Source organism: Neomonachus schauinslandi, chromosome 8 (genome assembly GCF_002201575.2).
Source record: "Neomonachus schauinslandi chromosome 8, ASM220157v2, whole genome shotgun sequence".
In the NCBI taxonomy this organism is placed as follows: domain Eukaryota; kingdom Metazoa; phylum Chordata; class Mammalia; order Carnivora; family Phocidae; genus Neomonachus; species Neomonachus schauinslandi.
This window is the reverse complement of record NC_058410.1, coordinates 80,256,244-80,280,918: the sequence shown is the minus strand read 5'-3', so window position 1 is coordinate 80,280,918 and position 24,675 is coordinate 80,256,244.

The following is a 24,675-nucleotide window of genomic DNA, read 5'->3' as shown; positions in this document are numbered from 1 at the left end:
CCCGTCTTCTAATTACCCCTCATTACCATGCATCATGGCACATCCTCATTAAACATACAAATTCCCTTAATCCAACAGGTCATAGTACTCACATTCATCTTTTGTTCATTTATGACACTTTTGCATAATTCTCTAATTATCGTAAGGAGCATTTAACATAGCACCTAAGGAATCTGGAGGTGTGCCAAGACAGGGTCCTAGTGCCTCAGTGCTTTTTGTTACCTCATTTAACTATTTATGTTGACACAATTGGTTCAAGTCACAAGCCACAAGGCTTCAGCAATTACAGTTTCTCCACAATAGATTGGTCTTTGCTATACAACTTATTCTTCATTTTCTCACCTCTGCTTCAGGAGTCTGGGACCTTGTCCATCTTCTTATAAAAACACAAGTTTCCCAAACTTTGTTCTACAGAATTCTATTTCAGCAAGATTATAATGGGGGTTCCCTGGGGGAAAAAAGAAAGATGCCATGGCTGTGGTTGGATGAATAAGGGTTTTCTAAAGATGACTGCATCCTAATCCCTGGAATCTATGAATATGTTCCCTTACTTAGCTAAAGGGATTTTGCACATGTGATTAAGAGATGGGGAGATTATTCTGGATTATTTGAGTGAGCCCAGTGTAATCACAAATGTTCTTGTAAGAGGGAGACAGGAGGATCAGAGTCAGAAATGTGACAGTGGAAGCAGAGGGATAGAGAGAAGGATTAGAAGATGCTATGTTGCTGGCTTTGAAGATGGAGGATGAGGCCACAAGCTAATGAATGCAGGTACCATCAGAAGCTAGAAAAGGCAACCAAATGGATTTTCCCCTAGAGCCTTCAGAAGAAACACATATGATATATTTTGGACTCCACAACTGTAAGACAGAAGATTTGTGTTGTTCTAAGCCACTATATTTGTGGTGCTTTGTTATAGCAGCGATAGGAACCTAATATAATGGCCAAATAAGTTTGGGAAATGTTACATGCTTTATTCTTTTTTAGGAAATTTACAGTGTATATTAAAGTAAAATGCCAATGATAAATACTGAAATATGTAGTAGAATTGTAATAATTTTCCCTTGGAAAAGTAACCTTCATGGACAGAGAGATTTATTTGTGAATGACCTTAATTACTTGGCTAAATTTTTTTGTTAGCAAGCCACTCCACACCCAATTAAATTCAAGGTTTGCTGGAGTACCTGGTGGCTCAGTCAGTTAAGCATCCAACTGCTGATCTCAGCTCAGGTTTTGATCTCATGGTTGTGAGCTCAAACCCCATGCTGGATTCCATTTACAAAAAAGAGTCGAGGTTTGCTGGCTAGTTCTCCCAGAATGCTATCAGTTCTTGAGAAATTGTATTGGCAGGATACAAGACTTTTTTTTTTAAAGAATTTTTTTTTTATTCATTTGAGACACAGAGATAGAGAGAGAGAGAGAGCATGAGCAGGGGGAGAGGCAGAGGGAGAGGGAGAAGCAGGCTCCCCGCCGAGCCAGGGCCCGATGCGGGGCTTGATCCCAGGACCCCAGGATCATGACCTGAGCTGAAGGCAGACGCTTAACCATCTGAGCCACCCAGGCGCCCTGAGGATACAAGACTTATAATAGGACCCTTCCACTTATTTGGTGCATCTTAGTTGTATCTTTGTTTTCTGTTCACATAAAGCAGTAGCCCTTTAGATAATGGTCTTATTGCTTATATTATTAATCAGTTTGGATGGCTGATGCTTTATAGATGAATGTTTTTTGCTAACAAGCTTGATCATCTTTTTTTTTCATTTTATGACAACAGGAGTTTGAAATAGAAACTTATTTTTTTTTAAATGCTGGATTAAGAATTATGTTCTTAGAAATATTTTGTAACAAACCACCCAGTTTATATTTTAGAAAAAAAAATCTTCTGATAAATGTTATTAGAAATTCTGAGTTTTCTTAACATCCTTTTAGAGCATTACCAATGTAGTTTAAATAAACTTTACAATTTTGTGCCTTGGTTTGGCACATATTAATTGGAGAGGAAACAGACTTAAGGTCAGGTGGATGTTGAAGACATTTGTTCTTGGAATTAGTTTCTAGCTAGATTTATAGTTTTGTTTTTGTTTTCAAAAAAATGACCTTTCTTGAGTTATCAAAATACATTTTTCCTAGTTTGTTGTAGGTTTTCCTCAAATGACACACCAGAATTAAATTTATTTCCTTGACATTCCAAATAGGTCTCACTATGGTGTAGCTCATTATAGAATTGGAGATATCACAAAAATAAAGGAAACATAAATAATCCAAAACAAATATAAGTTTATCCTATTTATTAAAAAAAATTAAATTTCTATTTTAAGATAGGCATGCAACTAGGTGCTGCTGATTCAGAAATATTGTCCCTGCTTTCAAAGGGCTTACATTTGTATTTTAAAAAACATCTCTAGTTGGTCAATATTCCTTGACTTACATAAAAACCTCAGGGATTTGTGTTAACTAAAAGGATGAATTCTCTGACTATAAGAGATTTCGCCATTAAAAATGGTGACTGAAGTACACTATGGAGTTTCTAGTTTTAAAGGGTTTCAGATGTCTGCAAGTTTCTTTTGACAGAAGCCAAAGTATTAATGTTTTCATTAATGATATTAGCTATGCATTTGGGGAAAAATCATATGGTTGTTTCCTCATGTGAAAAATGGAGACACTAGTACCTGTCTGACCATCTTATGAAATTGTGATACCAAAAGAGATGCAATTTATGGTAAACCTTGACCACTGTGGATAGTTTGTCTCAATGGATGGCTTCATGAAAGGAAGTACTAATTCCTCGATAGCAGTAATTTTCTGAGTTGAGGGTCCATTTCTGGGCTCTCTATTCTGTTCCATTGATCTATGCATCTGTTTTTGTGCCAGTACCATACTGTCTTGATGGGTGACAGCTTTGTAATAGAGCTTGAAGTCTGGAATTGTGATGCTACCAGCTTTGCTTTTCTTTTTCAACATTCCTCTGGCTATTCGGGGTCTTTTCTGGTTCCATACAAATTTTAGGATTATTTCTTCCATTTCTTTGAAAAAAGTGGATGCTATTTTGATAGGGATTGCATTAAACATGTAGATTGCTCTAGGTAGCATAGATATTTTCACAATATTTGTTCTTCCAATCCATGAGCATGGAACGTTTCCCATTTCTTTGTGTCTTCCTCAGTTTCTTTCATGAGTATTTTATAGTTTTCTGGGTACAGATTCTTTGGCTCTTTGGTTAGATTCATTCCTAGGTATCTTTGGTTTGGGGTGCAATTGTAAATGGGATCAACTCCTTAATTTCTCTTTCCTCTGTCTCATTGTTGGTGTATAGAAATGCCACTGATTTCTGTGCATTGATTTTATATCCTGCCACTTTCCTGAATTCCTGTATGAGTTCTAGCAGTTTTGGGGTGGAGTCTTTTGGGTTTTCCACATAAAGTATCATATCATCTGCAAAGAGTGAGAGTTTGACTTCTTCTTTGCCGATTCAGATGCCTTTTATTTCTTTTTGTTGTCTGATTGCTGTGGCTAGGACTTCTAATACTATGTTGAATAGCAGTGGTGATTAGTGAACATCCCTGCCATGTTCCTGACCTTAGGGGGAAAGCTCTCAGTTTTTCCCCATTGAGAATGATATTCGCTGTGGGTTTTTCATAGATGGCTTTTATGATATTGAGGTATGCACCCTCTATGCCTATACTCTGAAGAGTTTTGATCAAGAAAGGATGCTGTACTTTGTCAAATGCTTTTTCTGCACCAATGAGAGGATCCTATGGTACTTGTTCATTCTTTTATTAATGTATTGTATCACATTGATTGATTTGCGGATGTTGAACCAAACTTGCAGCCCAGGGATAAATCCCACTTGGTCGTGGTGAATAATCCTTTTAATGTACTGTTGGATGCTATTGGCTAATATTTTGGTGAGAATTTTTGCATCCATGTTCATCAAGGATATTGGTCTGTAATTCTCCTTTTTGATGGGGTCTTTGTCTGGTTTTGGGATCAAGGTAATGGTGGCCTCATAAAATGAGTTTGGAAGTTTTCCTTCCATTTCTATTTTTTGGAAGAGTTTCAGAAGAATAGGTACTAATTCTTCTTGAAATGTTTGGTAGAATTCCCCTGGGAAGCCATCTGGGCCTGGGCTTTCGTTTGTTGGTAGATTTTTGATGACTGCTTCAATTTCCTTAGTGGTTATAGGTCTGTTCAGGTTTTCTATTTCTTCCTGGTTCAGTTTTGGTAGTTGATACATCTCTAGGAATGCATCCATTTCTTCCAGGTTATCTAATTTGCTGGCATAGAGTTGCTCATAATATGTTCTTATAATTGTTTGTATTTCTTTGGTGTTGGTTGTGATCTCTCCTCTTTCATTCATGATTTTGTTGATTTGGGTCATTTCTCTTTTCTTTTGGATAAGTCTGCCAGGGGTTTATCAATCTTGTTAATTCTTTCAAAGAACCAGCTCCTAGTTTCGTTGATCTGTTCTACTGTTCTTTTAGTTTCTATTTCATTGATTTCTGCTCTGATCTTTATTATTTCTCTTCTCCTGCTGGGTTTAGGCTTTATTTGCTGTTCTTTCTCCAGCTCCTTTAGGTGTAGGGTTAGGTTGTGTACTTGAGACCTTTCTTGTTTCTTGAGAAAGGCTTGTATTGCTATATACTTTCCTCTTAGGACTGCCTTTGCTGCATCCCAAAGATTTTGAACAGTTGTGTTTTCCTTTTCATTGGTTTCCATGAATTTTTTTAATTCTTCTTTAATTTCCTGGTTGACCCATTCATTCTTCAGTAGGATACTCTTTAGCCTCCATGTATTTGAGTTCTTTCCGACTTTCCTCTTGTGATTGAGTTCTAGTTTCAAAGCATTGTGGTCTAAAAATAGGCAGGGAATGATCCCAATCTTTTGGTACCGGTTGAGACCTGATTTATGACCTAAGATGTGATCTATTCTGGAGAATGTTCCATGGGCACTAGAGAAGAATGTGTATTCCGTTGCTTTGGGATGGAATGTTCTGAATATGTCTGTGAAGTCCATTTGGTACAGTGTGTCATTTAAAGTCTTTATTTCCTTGTTGATCTTTTGCTTAGATGATCTGTCCATTTCAGTGAGGGGGGTGTTAAAGTCCCCTACTATTATTGTATTGTTGTCAATGTGTTTCTTTGCTTTTGTTATTAATTGCCTTATATAACTGGCTGCTCCCATGTTAGGGGCATAGATATTTACAATTGTTAGATCTTCTTGTTGGATAGACCCTTTAAGTAGGATATAGTGTCCTTCCTCATCTCTTATTACAGTCTTTGGTTTAAAATCTAATTTGTCTGATATAAGGATTGCCACCCCAGCTTTCTTTTGGTGTCCATTAGCATGGTAAATGGTTTTCTACCCCCTCACTTTCAATCTGGGGGTGTCTTTGGGTCTAAAATGAGTCTCTTGCAGACAGCATATCAATGGGTCTTGTTTTTTAATGCAATCTGATAGCCTGTGTCTTTTGATTGGGGCATTTAGCCCATTTACATTCAGGGTAACTATTGAAAGATAGGAATTTAGTGCCATCATCTTGCCTGTAAGGTGACTGTTACTCTATATTGTCTGTGTTCCTTTCTGGTCTATGTTGCTTTTAGGGTCTCTCTTTGCTTAGAGGACCCCTTTCAATATTTCTTGCAGGACTGGTTTCGTGGTTGCAAATTCCTTTAGTTTTTGTTTGTCCTGGAAGCTTTTTATCTCTCCTTCTATTTTCAATGACAGCCTAGCTGGATATAGTATTCTTGGCTGCATATTTTTCTCGTTTAGTGCTCTGAATATATCATGCCAGTCCTTTCTGGCCTGCCAGGTCTCTGTGGATAGGTCTGTTGCCAATCTAATGTTTCTACCATTGTAGGTTACATATCTCTTCTCCGAGCTGCTTTCAGGATTTTCTCTTTGTCTCTGAGACTTGTAAGTTTTACTATTAGATGTCAGGGTGTTGACCTATTTTCATTGATTTTGAGAGGGGTTCTCTGTGCTTCCTGGATTTTCATGCCTGTTTCCTTCCCCAAATTAGGGAAGTTCTCTGCTATAATTTCCTCCAGTATACCTTCTGCCCCTCTCTCTCTTTCTTCTTCTTCTGGGATCCCAATTATTCTAATGTTGTTTCGTCTTATGGCATCGCTCATCTCTCGAATTCTGCCCTCGTGATCCAGTGGTTGTTTATCTCTCTTTTTCTCAGCTTCTTTATTTTCCATCATTTGGTCTTCTATATCACTGATTCTCTCTTCTGTCTCATTTATCCTAGCAGTTAGCGCCCCCATTTTTTATTGTACCTCATTAATGGCCTTTTTGATTTTGACTTGGTTAGATTTTAGTTCTTTTATTTCTCCAGAAAGCGTTTCTCAAATAACTTCCATGCTTTTTTCAAGCCCAGCTAGTATCTTTAAAGTGATGATTCTGAACTCTAGATCTGACATTGTACTAATGTCCATATTAGTAGGTCCCTGGCAGTCGATACTACCTCTTGTTGTTTTTGTTGAGGTGATTTTTTCTGTCTTGTCATTTTGTCCAGAGGAGAATAGATGAATGAGAGAACAAAATGCTAACAGGGTAACAATGTCCCCAGAAAATATACTCTAAACAAATCAGAAAAGACCTGAATCCAGGGGAAAAGAAGGGAAAGAAAGAAAAAAGAAAAAGAAAAAAAAAAAGAAAAAGATAAAAACAAACAAAAACAGAACAAAACAAAAAAAAAACAGAATATGATCAAATATGATCAGGCTGGTGCATAGATCAGTGCCACACACTAGATTTTGGGTGTATTTTGGTCTGTTAGAAGAAAGTGCTTCCCAAAATTTTAAAGAAAATTATAAGAAATTATAAGAAAAACTTATATATGTACAAAAATAAGGGTTGATATGATGAAGGGATGGAATATGCCTGTAAAGATGAAAATTATAAAAAATTTTATAAAAGAAATTGATAAGTTGTTTGAAAAAAGAAAGAAGAGGATTTAAAAAAAAAAAGAAAAAAAAGGGAGAGAATGTGCTCAGGCAGGAGAGTAGAACAAAGCCATACACTTGAGATTTAGGGTATATTTTGATCTGTTAGAAGAAACTGTATCTCAAAATTTTAAAGAGAGAACAACTTATATATATATATGCCAAAAATAAGGGTAACTACTATGAAGGGATAGAATATGACTCTAAAAATGAGAAATAAAAATATTTTTTAAAAAAAGGATTGATAAGATGTTGGTTGAAAAAGGGAAAAAGAAAAATTAAAAAAAAAATAAAAGACAGTTGAAAAAAATTAACTTTGAAAGACTAAATCATGGTAAAAAAGCCATGGATTCTATGTGCATTTTTCCCCTAGCGCTGGAGTTCTGCCATTTATGGCAACCCCGAGCTGAGAGCCCTGTGCCTCAGCTCCGTCTCTGCAGCTGGCTTCCCCACTCTGATACCTGGGAGCTCTGCTGCACTCAGGCACCCCTGGACTTTCTGTGACCCCAAGGGTCCTGAGACCACACTGTCCCACGAGGGTTCCACCCCCCGCTTAGCCACCGGAGTGACGTCCCTCAGTGGAGCCGACTTCTAAATGTTCCAAATTTGTGCTCTGCGGCTCTATCACATGCCAGAAGCAGCCGACGGAGGCCCCCTCCCCCGCCGCCTATCCTCCCAAATATCATCTCGGATTCACTTCTCCGCACGTCCTACCTTCCAGAAAGTGGTCGCTTTTCTGTTCAGAGAGTTGCTGCTATTCTTTTCTTCGATCTCCTATTGAGTTCCTAGGTGTTCAGAATGGTTTGATCCCTATCCAGCTGAATTCCTGAGACCAGATGAAATCCAGGTCTCCTACTCCTATGCCATCTTGCTCCGCCCCCTTCACAAATTATTCTTAAGAAAATGTTCAATACATTGAGGTAACAATAAGTTACTGAGTGTATGTTTAGCATACGGTTGTGTGGGGATTTAGGTCAGTATTGGGTTACAGGCTTCTCAAATCCTATGTAATCCAATGTGAAAATCTATAGGTTGTATAAAATGAATTTAAATGTAAAACTGCCTCCCCAAAATAGATGAAACTTCATTACACATGCCCTCACACACACCTAAAGAAATTTTAAAGACAACTAATTTAGTAATCTCTATAATGGATGGGGACCAATAATTTGATAAACTACATTATGCCAGAAAATTCCAGTCCTGCTGCAGCACCTGTAAGTCTGATCTGATTTCAAAGTTTTTAAAACATCGAGATCTGAGATACCAATTATACATGAGGATTCTTTATGGGTCCATTATTCTCACTAAAGAGAAAGTCTTCTTCAGAGTATTTTATGTATTATGTGACTCTGATGTCTGAATAGTCGCTGACATAAAGGCTTGAATTACCTTTAAGTATTAAGTGTCAGCTTTCTAGTGGCTTTAAACTAAGAAATGTGGAAAATTCACCTCCGGGAAATTTGTCACACTTTGATTTACAAATTCTTAACTGAAATAAACAAGAAGGGTGGGAGGGTGGGGGAATTTGATTGGCAAGGTACCACGAAAAATTTACCCAGTGGCTTTCACATGCTAGAGTTTCCTTGAGGGAGACAGCTTCAGTCATTTAAGATCCTGTCATATTTTGAGAGGTAAGCTACAGACTCAAATCACCAGTTTTATAATGTGTTATTTTCTGGTCTGTCTTTTCCAAACCTATCTCCTTGATAGGATGTTCTGGTTTTTTTCAGAAAGAAGTCTGAACTTCTTAGTGTAAGTAATGATCACAACCCCATAAACTTCAACTTGACAAATCAAAGCACCTCCCTTGATGTAATATCACTAAGTAAAGCTTACCTCTCCTTGGACATGTGGGCCATATCCTAGATGAGAATACTCAGAACCACATGTTGGTCAATGGGCACAAAATTGCAGTTATGTGGGATGAGATCTAATGTATAGCATGATGACTATAGTTAATAATACTATATCATATGCTGGAAATTGGCAGGAGAGTCAAATTTAGGTACCTCACCACACACACAAAAAAATGGTAACTATATGAGGAGATATATATGTTAATTAGCCTGACTGTAATAATCATTTCACTATGTATATGTTTATCAAAACATCATGTTGTACACAATTGCATATTTATATATAATTTTTACTAACTATTAAAAGAACCATATTTTACATATCCTTTTTTTTTTTTAAAGATTTTATTTATTCATTCGACAGAGAGACACAGAGAGAGAGGGAACACAAGTGGGGAAGCGGGAGAGGGAGAAGCAGGCTTCCCACAGAGCAGGGAGCCCGATGTGGGGCTCGATCCCAGGACCCTGGGATCATGACCTGAGCCGAAGGCAGACGCTTAACCGACTGAGCCACTCAGGGGCCCCTACATATCCTTTTTTTAAAAGATTTTATTTATTTATTTGTCAGAGGGAGAGAGAGCACAAGTAGGGGGAGAGGCAGAAGCAGGCTCCCCACCAAGCAAGGAGTCCGATGTGGGACTCAATCCCAGGACCCCGGGATCATGACCTGAGCCAAAGGTAGGCTCTTAACTGACTGAGCCACCCGGACATCCCTATATTTTACACTAAAGACACATGGTCTGGATTCACCAAAGCTTCATAGACACTCAGTCAAATCACAGGAAGACTGACCTTATGTCAATTACTCACCCCAAACTAAGTGGCACAATTGTCTAGACCACACCCAACCACTCTTCAGTTTATTGGCATCAGGCATTTGTAGCTCATATTAAAATTTGGGAGGTGTTTAAGTTATGAGGATGGAGCTCTCATGAAGATGATTAGTGCCCTTACAAAAGAGACCTCACATTGCTCCCTAGCTCCTTCCACATATGAGGATACAGTAAGAAGTCTGAAACCAACTGTAAGTCCCTCAACCAGCCAACACTGGCACTCTGATCTCAGACTTCCAGTCTCCAAACCTGTGAGAAACAAATTTCTGTTGTTTATAATCTACTCAGTCTGTCGTATTTTGTTATTACAGCCCAAATGGACTAAGACCGTTCCTTTGAAATTTTTTTTGAGAATAACAAGATTATTTATTTATTATTTTCAATTAGCCAACATATAACACATCATTAGTTTTTGATGTAGTGTTCACCGATGAATACCCACCATTTGCATCAACATGGATCGAACTGGAGGGGATTATGCTAAGTGAAATAAGTCAAGCAGAGAAAGACAATTATCATATAGTTTCACTCATATGTGGAACATGAGGAATAGCGTGGAGGACCATAGGGGAAGGGAGGGAAAACTGAATGGGAAGAAAGCAAGATTATATTTTAATCCCTTTCTGGTGAAGAAGTTGAGAGCTACCAGCAGCCCTTCTTCCATCTTCATGGAAGGAAGTCATCTGAGACATTACAGGTGATGTGGAGAGAGACAGAGACAGGCAAGATGGAATGAGAGAGCTTTATCAGAGTTGAAGTTAGTGGTCTAGCTTCCCTGAAGCTTAGTTATCTCTGCCTTTCTCAAGGGTTAATTAGGTAAATAAATAAATTGACCTTTTTGACTAAATTGATCAAGTTAGATTTCTGTCACTTGAAAACAACAACAAATTCCAAACTAATCTGTTGTTTAATACCTATTTTACTGCCCCCATTTCTACCAATTTTCACAAAGATTGACACTGGATTTCCTAGATATTACCTCTATTTTCCCCCTCATAGAATTTTTGTCTTGAACGTTTATTTTGATTTTTTTCTTTTTATCTTCAGATATTTCCTTTTCTTTCCATACTTAAAAAAGCTACACTAGTTGTTCAATACTAGACACATTCATTGATTTAATGATTTATTAATATTAACGTTTTTTAGCTAAAATGTGTTCTTACTTATAATATTTGAATTGCTTTTGTCAATTTATTCCAAAAAGTCATACAAAGGAAGTATCCTTCTATAATGACTCAGTGCTAGCCTTTGAAATTTAATACCTCTGTCTTAATGTTTAACTTACTATCAAATTTAAAAAATAAAATGAAAATGTATCCGTGATAATATAAAAATCCTAAGGCACTAGCTCAATATTTTAATGTACTGATAATGCAATGGTCAAAGATTTAAAAATTTAATGGATCAATGAGATTTTTCAAAATCAGAATTAACACAAAAATTAACACAAAAAAGAGTGACGTATAATACTGGAGGATATGGCCTTAGGGTTCAGGTTTTTTTTTTTTCTTTTAGATTTAGAAATAAATTATACAATTTTGTAAAGTAAGTTCTAGGTGCTGTTTTGATGGCCAATAAGTTATAGTAAAGTGGGTTATACTTCTGAAGTCAGAGATAGGGCAATGAAAAAAGTCTAATGTGATTTCCCAGGAACAATAAAGTGTCAATCATTACAATGAACCAAAACTATAACAAAATATGTCTCTAAAAATCTTGGCAAGGATTTAAAGAAACTAGATGCTAAATAAAATCAATGTTTAAAGGACATTGTTATTTAAGTGTTTTAGAAGAAGTAACAGTAATTCTTCAGGAGAATTTTTACTTTTTTGACTCTCTCTATAACTCCATTTTCATAGATGCACCTTGACTTAACTAACACCTGTAGTATTTTAGTCATTTAAGTGCACTGTTTTTTTACCTCTCATATAACTTGCATTGACATTGTCCTATAAAATAAACTAGGTTATGAGTAAAGATTTGCCAGTGGCATGAAAACAAACTATGTTCTAGTTTTGTCCATTATTAGGTAATTTTAAATTTGTACATATACCTAACAAGCAATCCACAGTTTTCTTTGCAGTCCAATCTATACTACCTTTTTAAGAAAAATCTTTTAGGGACGCCTGGGTGGCTCAGTCGGTTAAGCGTCTGCCTTCGGCTCAGGTCATGATCCCGGAGTCCCGGGATCGAGTCCCGCATCGGGCTCCCTGCTCGGCGGGGAGTCTGCTTCTCCCTCTGACCCTCACCCCTCTCATGTGCTCTCTCTCAAATAAATAAATAAAATCTTTAAAAAAAAAAAAGCTTTTAAAAAAAGAAAAATCTTTTAAAATATTGGTGCTTTAGCTCTAATTAAACTTGTTTTGCTTATCTAGAATTTGCAGATCAGGGTCTGGAGTTCCTTCCTGTTATGAATAATATAAAGGATTCTCAAAATGTAAGAAATTACTCTTGCTTTAAATATTAAAGTACTTTTCCCCTAGACCTTTAATGTACACTCCATGCATGAATATTTGAGTAAGACTTTGATGGCAACCTAAATTTGGTATATAAATGTGCCCTAGCACCTCTTCCAACTCACCCTGTTAGGGGATAGAGACTAAAGGTCATGAAAAGGCAGGGGTCAAGAGTAGAAGGTCTCAGAGATGGATTTATCCATCAATGTTTTAAATATTTGCAATAATCTCTCTCATTTGAATGTTTAAAAGACAATCCTTCACATTGAAATTAATATAGATATTGCATCAGCAGTTGGGTCATCCCCATTTCCCACTCCTTGTCTGGCACCTGAGAACTCTTCACTTTCATTAATAACAGTTCTATGAAATCCCCAATGAGACATTAAAAGTCATATAGTCTTTTCTATCTGGTCTCATTCTTTTTATTATCTATCTATCTACATATATATTTTTTTTCACATGGAAATTGAGAAATTTTGTTCTGTGTATATTAATGGGACTATTGTGGGATTTTAATATTTATGTAAGAAACTTAGATTATCCTTAATTCTAGGCTTATCATCCTAAAACTTGGGGAAATAGGATAGCACTTGATATCAGAACTTGGACTAGGAGTCAGAAATGATTCTACTAGCCACTGCCTACCCACCTATCCCTCCTTCTGACATCCTTAACTAAGAAAATTATTCTCCTGATGCATAAGCCCAATTTATATAAAAACTTGTCAGCTTTCTTAATTGCTGTTCTTTGGGGGGCTACTAAATCTGGTGAATAAGCCTAATTCATTTTTTGTGACTTAATCTTTCCCCATTCCTACCAGACAATACTAACAGAAGGAACCACTCCACTTTTTCATATGTCTGTTGGCCATTTGGATGTCTTCTTTGGAAAAATGTCTGTTCATGTCTTCTGCCTATTTCTTGATTGGATCATTTGTTCTTTGGGTGTTGAGTTTGATAAGTTCTTTATAGATTTTGGACACTAGCCCTTTATCATTTGCAAATATCTAAAGGAGAACCCAGGCAGCAACCCCTTCGACCTCAGCCACAGAAACTTCTTCCTAGAAACATTGCCAAAGGCAAGGGAAGCAAGGGCAAAAATAAACTATTGGGACTTCATCAAGATAAGATATTTTGTTTTTAAAAATACACACTAGGGGCTCCTGGGTGGCTCAGTCAGTTAAGCCTCTGCCTTAAGCATCTGCCTTACTCACTTGCCTTCGGCTCAGGTCATAATCCTGGAGTCCCAGGATCCAACGCCACAGGGGGCTCCTTGCTCAGCAGGGAGTCCGCTTCTCCCTCTCCCTCTGCCCCTCCCCTGGCTTGGCCTCTCTCTCTCTCTCTCTCTCTCTCTCTCTCTCTCAAATAAATAAATAAATTCTTTTAAAAAATGCACACTAATAGGGACTACTACAACTATACACCAGAGGCTCACTACCTTTAATTATGGTGCAATAGATGAACAATTGAGTGTGATATTTACGCATTTTAGAAAGCTCCCCTCCCCCAATAAATCTAGTGTCAGATTAAAATTCATTTAAAAAACTTGGTCAAGTATAGACAATTTGAATATCAATTGGATTTTGGGAATCTTATGTTTCAGTCTAGAAGTCAGTACAAAATGGCTTTTTATTCTAACTTCGCTATTATGCTGAAAAAAAGTGATTTTGATAAAATAATTTTGAAAATGTAAGTAGCAGCATCAAATGTATCAATCAAATGTGTTTTAATCCATCAACAAAACTTATATTTTATACATCATGTATTATTTTAATGTGGAAACAAAACTAGGTGACAAAGTATCAGTTGTACTTATGGGAAAAAGTAAAATGAGCCTATTGGGACCCTCTAATCCCTGATTCCAAGTTGTCATGGCAATGACCAACAGAAGACACAAATGGAAGAAAACCTACATCATTTCTAGTGACAGTGGAGTAATACCTTCCACATACTAAAACTTTGGGAATTTGCACTTGAGATAGTCTGGATAACAAAGATACACTGTATCAACTTGCAATCCTCCCTCCTAACAGAATGTCATTATCAATGGGCAGTATTCGTGGAGCAAACCCTAGCAGAACCTCGGTAACTCCCGCAAATTTTGTGAGGAAAAGTTGAGCAATAGGATAAATAGTGGACAAAATGAAAATATACAAATCGAGTTAAAAGAAAAAAAAATCCCACTCTTGAATCAACATCAAAAGGTTCCCTGAGTATGAGAAGTTAATAGAATGATACCAAGTTCACAGTATTTTCTTTTGAAGTGTCTCCATGTTACTTATAAAGAATGTGACAAGAATGCAGTCTAAGCAACAAAACAAGAAAATCAGACTGGCTTCAGACTTATCAATATTAAAAATCTGAGAATGAGCAACTTCTTCAGAATTTTAAGGGGAAAAGAAAACTTGTGACCTTTACTTTCTCTGTGTAGCTAAGTTAATTTTAATTGCATTGGCAGAATATTACTTTCAGATTTTTTTTTTGGTAACAACAAAAAAGCACTTATTATCTTAAGCCTTTTTTATGGTCAGGAATTCAGGAGCAGTTTAGTTGATTATTTCTTTTTTTCTTAAGTTTTTATTTAAATTCCAGTTAGTTAAGATAGACTGTTATATTAGTTTCAGGTGTACAATATAGTGATTCAACACTTCCATACAACGCCTGGTGCTCATCAGGATAAGTGCACTCCTTAATCCCCATCACCTCTTACACCCATTCCCCCCCCCCCACTTTCAGGTTATTTTTGAGGCATTTTCCATGTGACAAACTTTACCCCTTTTCACCACTTTCCTGGGGGTTGGGCCTAGATCCTCACAGGAGTTTAAATATTTAGCATGCCCTAAATTGTATTTGCCACAAAATCTTTTAGAATTATTCTTTTTATCCTACAGTCACTGCCTTCATATTCCACTAAGTAGAATACCAATGACTTATTTAGTCATATTTCTTTGTAGTAAAATTGCTATACTTTTCTAAATTCACATTAGATTTTTGGGAACTTAATATATTGAAAAGTTACATAACATGAATGGATGTTTATCACTTATAAAATGGAAATACAGTGAAGAAGGCTGAAAAAATATCCTGAGTACTGTCATTTCAAAGACAATAGACATAGGTTGTCAGTTGTAAAAGAAATCAAACATATATCAACTGCCAATAAAAATTGTTACAAAAATTAATTTGTTTCTAAGTTCCAGAAGTAAGTTTTAATTTGTCTTCAATATTTAATCAGAGTTTTAGTGCAATCTTATGCAAGTGAAATTTATAGACTCTGGTAAAGTTTTTCATTAGTTTTTGAACATCACAGCTCACGTTTTTTGGTACCCAAAATAATATCCTGGTTATGGCTGACTACCTCTGCCAGGCAGTAGTAAATAAGTATTATTTCTAGCCAATGTCTATCATAGCAGATGTAATGAATTACTGGGATAGGATTTATTTTTTAAGTGTTGGCTTAAAATATGACTATGTCAGGGAATTAACAGGTGCGTTAGCATTTTGATGTGGAAATCATTTCTATTCTTTATTTTGGTGCATTGTTGCCAAGTGGTTTTTCTATCATGCTGAGGAGAGTTTCCTGAGAACAAAACAAAAGCTTTCTGATTGGGTCAGGTTTACATTAAGTCTTATCATTTACATCCCTTCAAGCTGAGTAGAGAGAAAACAATTGCTATGTGCAAGGAAGTGGTGGCAGGAGAGAGGGGTGTATGCAGAGAGAACATTCATTTTTAATTCTGGTGCAATGGCACAGATGGGGAATGTCCCACATAGAGTTGTTTCTAGTCTCTGCTTAAACACATAATGATTTTATTATTTTGTGTGCCTGCTCCCTCTCCCTGTGGGAGGAGAGAGAATGGAGAAAGAAAAGAAAATTGAGCTTATTCTTTAATTTTCAACAAAACCTAAATGCATACTTAAATGCGAACAAGAAAAGTTATTGTCAACTTATATATAACCACTCTCATTCATGGTACTTAAATCAGAAAAGGCATGGCTGTTTTTGCCATGAATATTTTAAAGTTTCAAGGAGGTTCAGGGAGAGGCAGTCTTACCTGGCATGCAAGCAGCAGTATCTGTTTGAAGGACAAAAATTGCATCAGCATGTGTGTGTGTGTGTGTGTGTGTGTGTGTGTGTGTGTGTGAATAGTTTCTAATTACTTCAATAGTATGGTGTGTCTCATCTTTCATGGTTCCCTCAGTGAAAGGCGGACAGTACCCATAGGATATTCTTTTCAGCCTTCTTCACTGTAATTGCATTTTATAAGTGATAATCATCCATTCACATTAAGTAACTTTTCAATATATTAAGTTCCTGAAAGTCTAATGTGAATTTGGAAAAGTATAGCAATTTAACTACAAAGAAATATAACTAAATATGTCATTGGTATTCTACTTAGTGGAATATGAAGGCAGAGGCTGTAGGATAAAGAGAATAACTCTTAAAAAATTTTGTGGCAAATACAATTTAGGGCATGCTAAATATTTAAGCTCCTATGAAGATCTAGGCCTATGCCCCCAGGAAGATGGTGAAAGGTGACATTTTTGTATATTTTTAAGTATATATATGTATATGTGTATATAATTTTGATAACAATTTCCATAGCCAGTTATGTGACTTTGATTTAAATAAGTGGTCCATTGAATTCAGTTCCCGTAACTAGAACCCTTTCAAGATATGTAAGATACCAACCATGTATCAGATATTATCTTACCTTTAAAATAATTATAATCTATCTTAAGAAAAAAATTATAAATACACATACCAAAAACTAAACAACATCAGTTTTAAGTAAGAGTTTAGGAATTGCCAGAAGAGATGTGATTTTATTAAAATCAATTACAAATAGAACTATTATAGGAGAATTCAGAGGATGAAAGAATACCTTCCTTTTAAGCAAGACTGTCCTGAGGAGATGGAACTAGAAATGAATCTTATGAATATTTCACTGGAGATGAGAGCAGAGAAAGTGTTCTTATAGTAAGTGAAATATTAAAAATGAGTGCATGGGACTCTGGTAGTCCATGGAATGGATGGAAATGGTTTCTTCAATTTGTACGTATTGTCCTCTCTAGTGAAATTCCAATTTAAGGCACCTCTTTGGTAGTATGGGTGGTGGCTGAGATGGACATGAGGAATGTGTTAGAATAAACTGGGTATTTCCAAATGTAAGATAGAACTTAAAACTTAGAGCTTGAAATTCAAGACACAGAGAACAGGGGAATTTCTATGATTACGTTAAAGGATCTCTTATATTTTGTAGCTCCAAGGATCTTGGAGAATGACAATGGACTGATAAACTTAATAAGATGAGGTTTACAATCCCAGCTTGCATTCCAGAAATTGTTTTCTTTTACTGGAGAATATAAAACAAACCTTCTGTATATACTATACATATACCGAGTTCCCCTAGCAGAGATATTAGGACAATTTTTAATCTTTAATTAGTGTCCTTTTAACTTTCCAGCTCTTTGTCCTGATTTGATCTTCATGGCAACCACAATACAACAAATCTTCTGTAATGCTGATATCATGCTGATGGGAGGTCAGTAACAGGAAGAAGCAAGAAACATAAATGCTCGTGGATATAATTATTTTAGAAGCTGGGAGATAAAATCCCACACTTAGCGACTGAAATCTCAGTAAAGTTTCTTGGAGCCAGTGGTTTATGTTGTGTAGTGATGTCCGTAAAGTGAAAACAAGATGCTACATTTTAAGGCACAATTACTAATAAGAAAGGAAGCCTTGTTTGTATCTTTGGATTTTGGAAGGTATATAGATGTACAGCATTTATTAGTGTATGTTACCTTCTTACCTCATAATCCCTAAGGGTTTGAGTGGACTGCAGAGCAAGACAAGTCTCTTCAGCTCATTCTAGCTTACATACAAGAAGCTCTCCCACTTGACTCCTATGCCATAGTATATTCAGTGTTGCTTTAAGTGTCCGTGATAGAACAGGATGTTGAAGGGAGCCTGTGAAAATCACTGATAAGGGAACCAAAGTCCCTTAGACTTTCCTACAAAAACATAGTTTTCTACAACCACTCTTCTTTTGACAAAAAATTTTGTTTGCAAATGTACCTGATTGAGATTAAATGCCTAACCATAAGACCAAATATGACCAGATGACCTGAGATGCCCATCACTGATTGGGTATTATTTGATCCGCCGAGTTATAAAATTGGGTGTCCAAGTGGCACACCCTCATCAAATGGAGATGGTATACCCAAGATTGGGCTGGAGTACATGTACATGGTATAAGCAGGTGGTCCACACCCCCAGTGCACCTTCCCTTGCACTTTCACCCACACTTCAGCACATCTTCTAGCCACCTAGGGAGTCTCCTATCACCAGTTGAGTAAGGAAAAAAAAATTAGATTCTGGCTTATGGGTGGTTGTACATGACACGCTGGCACTTGCCATAAATTCATTGTTGAGAATTATAATCCCATTAAATGGTGGATATAAAAGGCAGATAAATCATTCCATAGTTAGAACTGGTTGTCTATTTTGCCTAGGAGTTGAGATAATCTGAGGTTTGGATTTATGCTGCCTGGCTAGTGGTATGGTCAAGTGGTCAGGGGCTTGGAAGGAATAGTATTGGAGGATTGATGATGACAAGATATAGGCAAGAAGGGAGAGCTATGTGGATGGATTTCTCAGTGGGAGGATATTTGTTTTCCCTAAAAAAGCCTTCTTAATGCCACCCACTGCAGAGATGGCTCTAAATAATCAGATAAATAACTCACTTTGTAAATGTCAGTCTCTTTCTCTACAGTTCTCATGCTTTCTCAATGGGATCATGAAGAAAGTGGCTGTGGTATCAGGGATGCTGTCAAGTATGCATTTTATAACATGGGCATCTAGGCAAAACTTACCTGGCTGTTGTTGCTGCTGAGGACCCACTTGCCAATGGCAGAGGACAATGCTGAGCTACTACTGATATAGAATATGGAGGACCAGTCAGCTACCTGGTAGCTGGATGATTATATTTGGATCCCTTCTATCATGGAGGGGGAAATAATTTGCCCTTCCTGGAATGAATACTTATACTGAATATGGATTTGCTTTCTCTATCCATCATGCTTCTACCAGAAACACCATCCTGTGGCTTACATCTATGACTTATTCAATGTCATGCATCCCATCTATTATTGCTTCTTATCAAGGAATTTATTTTGCAATAACAGAAGTGAAATAGCAAGTTGACTATTAAGAGAATTACTAATTTTACATGTATGCAGAAGCATCTGGCCTTATAATGTGGAGAAATGGATTATTGAACCGTCAGTTATGGCATTAGCTTGGGGCTAATACATTACCAGATTAGAATACTGCCCACAGTATTTAATATATTCTTTGAATTTGTGGCAGATATATGGTACTGATGGAATATATGAAAGAGTTAGTGCCTTTTTTTCCATTTTAAACCTGATAACCCCTTTGCAAAATTTTTTCTTCCATTCTCTTGACCTTGAATTCTGCTGGCTTAAAAGTTGAATAACAACAATTGTTTCACTGCACTGGAAGCTGGGACACCACGGGGTGCCATTTTAGGCTCCTGACACCACCGAACCCAAAAGCCAAAAAGGCTATGTTGGCTAGGGTGATTGATTTTTTTTTTTTAAAGATTTTATTTATTTATTTGAGAGAGAGAATGAGATAGAGAGAGCATGAGAGGGAGGAGGGGCAGAGGGAGAAGCAGACTCCCTGCTGAGCAGGGAGCCCGATGCGGGACTCGATCCCGGGACTCCAGGATCATGACCTGAGCCGAAGGCAGTCGCTTAACCAGCTGAGCCACCCAGGCGCCCGAGGGTGATTGATTTTTATGACCAGTCATTATGATTGCTGCTCTGCAGTGAGGCAGAAAAATATGTCTAAATCTCAGGGAGTTTTGTGTGTGTCTCCTAATACTACCACATCCAGTGGTAAAGTGAGTGGAAGTCTACAGAAACTTAATATCGGTAGGAAAACCAAGGTTCAGATCCCTCAGCAATGAAGACCACCCTTTCTTTGTACTCCTTTTTTGTTTGGCAACTGGATTCTTTTCATGTTCCTGAGGTGCCTATATTTGAACAACCCATGACTCTGTCCTTAGCCTTCATTTCTATCAATAATAAATTCATCTCTGAATTAGTTCTATGGTTTTAGATACAATCTACATACTGATGACTCGGAAGTTTCTATCTCCAGCCAGGACCATCTCCTGAATTACAGACACATATATCCAGTTGCCTTGGATTCATAAAATTAGTAAGTTCAAAACAAAACTCTTGATTTTCTTCTCCATCAATGGCAGCTCTCTTCTTGAAGTAGATTGGACCCCAAATCTCGGAGTCATCATTGACTTTTCTCTTTCTCTCACATACCACACTTAAATCATCTTCAAAGCCTGTCAGCTATTCTTCTAAAATATACCCAAACTCAGTCATTTCTCTTCATTTCCTCTTGCTTGAGTTATTGGGTAGCCTCCTAAGTATTTCTTCTGCTTCCATCCTCTATTAACCGCGTTTCTGATGTTTTGACATCTGAGGTCTTGCTGACCCTGAAGAAATTGCCCCTCCCAGGGCTAGCCAATTTCTAGAGATCCAAATAGGGCTGGCTTGCAAGTACTCCTTTCATATGCAAACCAATGACTCCTTTCGTATGCAGACCAATCCAAGCCCACACCCCCAATCACCTCCTTTATAGAGCTATACTGATTATCCCCCTGCCCTAATCACACTAGGGATAGCTAACTGACAACCTGAGAGCAGCCATACAGCCTGCTGAAATTACTCAAACTAGCCAAGCCCAAACCTGCAGAGCCTGCATTGCCTTACCTTTCCCACAGAAACCACACTCAAGCTCCCTCTGCCTCCTGACTAACCCCAGTGCTTCCTCACCTATCCCCTGCGGGACTTGGTATGCCCATTCCTCTTCTGAACTGCGAGTAACAAATTATCTTGATCTGTTGTGAATCATAATATCTATGTTTAAAAACACATCTTTGACTGCCCAGTCTAATCTACATAGAGCAGCCAGATGAGCCTTTTAAAATAAAATATGTCAGATCATGTCATTTTTTAAAAAATTTTTTTATTTGAGAGAGAGAGAATGAGAGAGAGAGAAAGCACATGAGAGGGGGAAGGGTCAGAGGGAGAAGCAGGCTCCTCGCCGAGCAGGAAGCCCAATGAGGGACTCCATCCAGGGACTCCAGGATCATGACCTGAGCCGAAGGCAGTCGCCCAGCGAACTGAGCCACCCAGGCGCCCAGATCATGTCATTTTTATTTTAAAAATCTTCCAATAGCTGCCCATTTCTCCTAAGTCCTGCAAGACACTTTCAGATCCTACTCTCCTTCCTGTTGCTTCTATCACCTTCTTGCCTCATTGGTCTTCTCTATGTTTCTGAACAAATCAAGCTGCCCACCTCATAGCCTTTGTATTTGCTTTTCCTCTGCCTAGAATGCTTTTCTCCTACTTATCCACATATCCTGTTTCCTCACTTTTCTAGGTTTCTGCTCCAATACCTGTTAGAGGGATATTCTCTGTCCACTGTATATAAACTAGACCTTGCATTCTGTTGCATCACTTTATCTTCATTTATGTTTCTTTTCTCTTTTTAGTACTATAACTCTCTAGTTGACATCCTTCATTTTATAAAAGTTGAAGAGTCTCTACAATAGACAATTTTTATTCCAGAAATCTGCTTAATGGCCCCACCTTTTGCTCCCTTTACTCACTGCTCTCATATCCCTAGATCCTCTGACCCCATACCAGGCTTTATCCTTCTCCATGCCACCTAAATTTTCTCAGCCTCTCTAGCCATTTATCTTCACCCATTTTTTTGGCCTCATGTTTCTCCCCATATTTTTATTTCTTTTCTTTTTGTTTTTTCTTTTTTTCTTCTTTTGGTAAGAAATATTTCCCAGTATCCTAGGAATTGTGAATAGTATCTTTTTTCCCTCCAGGTAAAGAAAATTTGAAGATGTCTCCTAGGCATACCCCATGTAAGCTGAAAGTTAAAATGTATGGGATATTATTATATTTTGTTGAATATACTGAAGGGCATTGTTTCACTTTGACTAGATTTAGTAAGAACTAATCTGCAAAGACATTGTTTCTCTGAAGTTATGGTTTAATTTTGTATATGAAAATATATTATGGAAATCATAGAATAATATCCCAGGCTGAAAACCAAGCTCCTGCTGGACCAGAGAATATACAAGATGAGTTGTGGGGCATAATGTAGTACCAGGAGGTAATGAGAGGCTCTAAGAACAAAATGATAAGTAGTTGAACATGGAATGTAGAAGCCAACTGAAAGAGCTCCTAATGGCCAAGCCTGGAACAATTTTAGCAACAAGCAAAAAGTAGTATTAGATGATTACCCAAAGTATAAATAAATATCCATGAGTCAACAGTAATATAAATAAATGATGCAATAAGAAAAATGGAAAAGACGAATTTCTTGCATAGAATTCCAAGTAATTTATGTAGATACTTTCCTCTCAAACAGGCATAACTCCCCACTCTTAAAGTGTGGGCTCTGCTTGGTTACATGCTTCCAAAGAGTACAGTCTGGAAAAGGAGAAAGAAGAGTAACTTTACAACAGAGAAACCTGACAAACACTACCTGAGGCAGGTGATGAAGGTTAACATAATCAGTGATAAATGCAGTTGATGTATGTACACTTGATATGATGTGATGAGAAGGGCAAATCCTTGTGTTGTCTCCCTCCCCAAAACTCAAAACTTCGGTCTGATTATGAGAGCAATATCAGACAAACTCCAACTGAGGGGACTTTCTACAAAGTATCTGACCATAAAACTGTCAGTCATGAAAAACAATAGTCTGAGAAACTATCACAGCCAAGAGAAGCCTAAGACATAACAACTAAATGCACTTTTTTGTCCCAGATGAAATCTTGGAACAGAAAAAGACATTAGGAAAAACTAATGGAAATATGAAATTTAGTTAATAATAATGTAGCAGTTTTGGCTCATTAGCTGTGACAAATGTACTCTACAGTGTAAGATGGTAACAGTCATTGAAACTATGTGGAGGACATATGGGAGCTCTCCATACTATCTTTGCAACGTGTCTGTAAATCTAAATCTATTTCTATAAATCTATTATAAAAAATTTATTTAAAAAGTTGAGCCAAAGGAGGTGATATACATTGTGTTCTCTGCCTTTAAGACACTTATTTTTTTTCTTTTCTTCAAGTAGATCTCCTAAAGACTTTAGTCAAATGTCATTTTGATGTAGGTAATAGAGGCAAAAGAAAAATTAAATTTCCTTACTCCTTATAGCCCATTGACAAGTCCTTGAAATAGGCAGAGTGACATTCCTCTAGGAATTCAGCTGCCTCGATGTTAATACTTTGCTAAGGGCAAAAGGCAATCTTAGCCCGATCCCCCCAGGATCCTGTGAGTCTACTTTAACATATAAAAGTTCCTTTGGAAACTTCCTTTATCTTTATCCCCGAAGATACATGTGGCAATCATCCCCCAAGCATATGGCCCACAGATACACATCTGAAGGGGCTCATGACTAAAATTTTATTAGACTGTAATAAATGACCTTTTCCTAACAATAGCTAGCCCCCTCAAGGTCCTGGAAACCTTGCTTCCAAAATTCCTTAGAGACCTACCCTATCCCTAACCCCCTCCCAACTTGCAAGTATATAATCAGCCACTCCTCATGACCCCAGTGCAGCACTTTCTGCCCACGGGTCCTGTCCCCGTGCTTTAATAAAACCACCTTTTTGAAGACATCTCAAGAATTCTTTCTTGGCCGTTGGCTCCAAACCCCAACATCTTTCCTACATCAGTTTCACCTCAGAATAGAAGTAAAATCTATAAGTATCTATCTCTTTGCTCAACTGCATTGGTATTTGTTGGCATTACTCTTGCTTTTGTTTAAAATGGCATGTTTAAGGATAGTAGTGGACATCATCATGTCCACAGTGAAACCAGGTGGTGGGACATCAGAGAAGGCAATTTCTCTCTCTGTTTTCCAACCCCATCAATTTTCCCTCTGTCACCTGTGGCTGTGGACACTTGAATGAGAAGATAGAGAAATACACTGGATTTAGAAGATGAACCATCTATATTGCTTTCCTCAAAGAAATTCCCTCCCATTCTCTATAGTATCTCAGATCTGTATATGTCCTTTTCTAGCTCTCATCACTTGAAATCTGACAAATAGTATCTATGTATTTATATTGCCTATCCACATAACTAAGAGAGCCCAGGTCCAGCTCTAAGGGCTTTGCTTGTTACTCATTACTCATGAAAGAAGCACCACCCTTACCTGGTCCATGTTTCTTTCTTCCTCACTCTCTTTCTTTCTTTCCTCTTCCTGCCTTCCTTCCTTCCTCTTTCTTTCTTTTTCTTTCTTTCTTTCTTTCTTTCTTTCTTTCTTTCTTTCTTTCTTTCTTTCTTTCTTTCTTTCTTTCTTTCTTTCTTTTTCTTTCTCTTTCTTTCTTTCTCTCTCTTCTTTCTTTCTTTCTTTCTTTCTTTCTTTCTTTCTTTCTTTCTTCCTTCCTTTCTTTCTTTCTTTCTTTCTTTCTTTCTTTCTTTCTTTCTTTCTT